Source organism: Lepidochelys olivacea (assembly GCF_965140295.1).
Source record: "Lepidochelys olivacea isolate rLepOli2 genome assembly, chromosome: 5".
Classification (NCBI taxonomy): domain Eukaryota; kingdom Metazoa; phylum Chordata; order Testudines; family Cheloniidae; genus Lepidochelys; species Lepidochelys olivacea.
Window position 1 is genome coordinate 88,762,786 of NC_140415.1, and position 4,381 is coordinate 88,767,166.

A 4,381-nucleotide genomic window follows, 5' to 3' on the forward strand; every position below is an offset into this window, starting at 1 on the left:
TCAAAGCATAAACTCATCTGCGTTTTATGTTCCTTTGCTCTGCATGTTTTGAAGTTCTCTGATAAACATTTTGCTCAGCTGCTGTGAGAAAGAAATTGGAAGTGGTTGTAGTCCCTGTCTCTTGGTAGCTTATTCTTCTCTGTTCATGCTTATATATATATAGAGAGAGAGAGAGAGAGAGAGCGCGCGCAATACAGCAAACTCTTTAAGATCTACCTACTGAAACTGCACCAAAAGGTAAAAATTTTAAACCAAGAGCTCAAGGACAATTGCCACAAATCCAGGCAGTTCACTATAATTATATACCACAAGACCCTGTAATCTACATCACACAAGATTTTATTGGGCCTCAGGAAGGCTTGGTTAGTTAATTATGGGAATTACTGCTGTAACTTACAAATATCTCTCTAGCCACCAAAAAAAAAAAAAAAAAATGCTCCTGCACTGAAAGAATCCCCACAAGCCCAAACTAGGATAGTGTCTGTCATATTTAAACTAGGTATTCTTGGATCTCTTCTCATCTGCTCAGCTTCTCATTAGAGTGATCTTGTTGGTGCATTGGAGTTGAGTCTCAAACTAATCTCAGGAAGATGTAAGCTAATTAGCTACACCAATGGCAGAATGTTCTTTCATATCATATTGCTGTTAAACTATGATTTTGTAACATTACTTCCATGCAATGGTGATTAAAAAAAATATTACCATATCCAATAAAATCAGTCATTATTGGCTTATTTGCTGAGTTTGAACATACTATAGTCCATGGTAGTGCAGCATGAACAGGAGTTGATGCCAACGTAGCAGCTGCTGTATGCAAATATAGAAACAACTGTACTTAAAACTAAAATAGATAGGCAGAAGCCTCAAAGCATTGAGGTTTAGTTCTCCCTTTCCATGCTCCTTGTAAAAAATGATCAGAATATACAGACCTCAGGCAGAGAAGTTTGCTAATGCAATCTATAGGGCCAAATTTATTCCTGGTGAAAATCATCAAGAGATTATACAGTCCTTGAATTTTGCCCATTTAGATGGCCCACTTACACCATGTCAGGATGAAACTCTCTCTAACACAGATACATAGACACACTCAACAATATATTTCTCTTTCAATAGTAGCACGCAGCAAGTATTATTAACATGATAATTTTTCCTAAGAAAAAGGTATGAAAAAACTAAGATAAAAATGACTGCAGGCATGAGGACTGATCTCGAAAAATACTGGCAACAAGACAGCACTGGTGCCATACAAAACATCAGTGAGTTAAGAAAGCTGCATGTTAACCAGGAGATACATTGGAAGAGTCATAGTATTAAAAATGAGTAAAGTGCAAGACCTAGCATGCTGCTGTTCCTCTCACAATTTCCTTCTAAGGCAGCATGATTTGCTCTGGGGAATTAATCCCTTCTGGGGATGTATATACTGATCAACTGAGATAAATGAAAAGCAGAAGATTAAGGAAAAAAAATTAGGCCCATGCCTAACTTCAAGCACTTGAGTAGTCTATTGACATTAATGAAACAACTCGCATACTTATAGTTAGGCACTTGCTTAAGTCTCTTGCTGTAGCAGGGTCTAAATCTCCCTGGTATTAAGGTTTCTGATGAGTTATTCCATTTTAAAATTCAGTTGGTTTTGGATTTTGACTGTAGCTGCTTCCATTTTAGGACCAACAGGCACTCAGTGCATCATCACAGAATACCGTAATACCCAAGTCAATTAGCAGGCCACTTATTTTATTAAAAGAGGAATTGTTCTTGTTATTTGCATTGTAGGAGAGCTTATAATATGCAAGGTGATTTTCAAACACATAAGAAAAGAATTCCTGGCTTTGTTTAAGTGAATGGGAATTTTTCTATTAACGTCAATGGGGCCAGGTCACAGGCTGCCCAGAAGAGCACAAGGCAGGCAAATAATAAGTGACAAACAATTTACAAGCAAAATCTCAATGGTACACAACTTGGTTGTTACCTTTTCTAAAAGTGATTACCCAAATCTCCTTTAGGAGATAGTAGCTGTTCAAAGCCACAGTCCTGGAAGTGAGTCTCTGTGAGCAGTCCCCCGCACCCATGCAAGTCTCCTGGAGTCAGTGGTGAGTTATGTGGGTCTAAGGAGGGGTCCACCCATAGTGTTCTGATTGCAGGATCAAGTTCAAAGGTTAAAAATGTAGGTCTATTTTGTAGTAGCAGCTGTTTGATCAATGTGCATGATTTGGTGTTCTTCTTTTTGTTTTGACTCCTTTAATTGTGGTGGCCTGTGGACTAGCCTCCAAACTCCCTTGCTAAAATAACACGCATAGTCCAGTATTGCAATTAGCTTTTCCTTGTTTTGTTTTTGTTTTTAACAAGTAAAACTAATCTTAAAGTTGTTCAAAATACATTTGTCCTCTTATCAACTGTCAAGGACAAGTGGGAATGCATATAACCCCTGCAAGTACCATAAGGGGGAAAAGAAATAAATATTTAAGACTAATTGTCACAATTTAATAGCAGATATTTCACACAACTTTACTAATATACCAGCTGAGCCTTCACTGAAAAGAATGAAATTGAGGATTTTTTTTAGATGTTATTGTTTTTCACTCCCCATTTTTGCCTGTTTTAGATACTTGAAAATATATATTTTCAAAATCCCCCTTTTTTGGGGGGAGGGGTCCCTTTCTATTTGGCAAACATTTGTTTGTTTGTTTTCGCTTCCCCATGCTTTGAAAAGATCTGAAATCAACATGCTTGTTTTCCTATAGCAATTTCAATTTAGCTAGAACCTTATCCTAACAAAACACCTTTGTTTGTACAACAGCATCAATGGCCATCATAACAGTGCTAAAAAGTATTCAGATTGCCAGGTACACCAAAGCTGGCATTTTCAGGTAATATAAACACTGCAAAACATCTGTTTCTAGCACTTTACTTATAGTCTTTCAAACTAAGCCAAGGTGTGGCAGCTTTTTTTTCCGCCTGAATAAATGTAAAAAGCCTTAAAAGTAAATTTTACTTTATTTATTCAGCCTGAAAACAGTGAAATAATGTGATTGGTCATCTGAACAATCTGAGATTACTACCAATTACAGAAACATTAAGTAGGACTGTTTCTTTATACCCAAAGGCACCCATTTAGAATTAGGGGAGAATTATTATACAGTATATTAGTATGCATTTGAATGATCATAAGGCTAGGAGTGCAGTGTTCTGGGAATAATTCTCTTTTATTAATTTATCCTGCAAAACTTGCAAAGGGAACACAAAACTTTTTGTCAAAAAGAGCAGCTATTGGTTTATATCTGTCAGCAACGAACTGGACATTTTAAAATATATGCAGGGGATACATTATTTAGATATGGAGACACTTCCTCTTTAAATTCTACCCATTTAAAGTAGGTTACATTTGGGTTCTCAAAGCCTAGATACTTTCCTTTTAAATGAAAAAAAATATCAAATTTCATTCTAAAACAGGAAATATGGCTTGTATACACAAAATAGGGCTGAACATAAAAGCTTTAATAAGGAAACTCTCTAAAAGTAGCTAGCCCCTGAGTATGAACACATTGCAGAGACTTTTACCTACAAGCATTAATTTAGGTTATCCATACCACAGTTGTTTAAAGGTATACTTCTAAGGGTCCAAATCTGATATTCTTACTCAAGCAAACTCTAACTAAAGGCTATGGGAGTTCTGCATGGTCCCAGATCTTGCAGGGAAATGGAGGGGAAAGAATTCCTCGTAGGCAGGGGTGCTGGAACAATTTGTACAGGGGGGTGCTGAGCACCACTGAACCAAACTGTAAACCCTTTATAGGATGGAAAACACTTCAAGCCAGGGGGTGCAGCAGCACCCCTAGTTCCAGCACCTCTGCTTCTAGGCAGTGGTATAGCAATGAAGCCTCAGGAATATAGTACTGCATAGTTTCTAACTCCTACAGAGGAAGAAAGGGCCTGGTGAATCCTTGTAATAGTGGAACCACAGGCCTCAAACCCCCAAATGCCTCTGTATTGGAACACAGGGACCACACCTCATTCAGTCCAGATCATATTCATTACACCTTTGGCTCTCTTTACAGTTAGCACATTGTTCACAAGCCAGTTGTGATTTTTCTGAGTATATGTTTGTACAGCCATGGAAGAATGAGGCTGTATTTTTGCTAATGGTGTTTATTTCCATATAGCGATGATTATATTATAAAGTGAAAATGTACCATGTCTTTAGTAATGAGAAAGGGTACACATAAGAGGTACTTACCAGATGGAAGCGAAGATATAGTAGTGACTGCCAATTGTAAAATAGCCACTTTAGACCTGGTGCTGCTTAGCTCTCTCAAACATAAAAGGCCAATTCCAGAGAGGCATGCTGGGGGAAAAAACTTCCCTTGGAGAAAGTAAGTAAGGG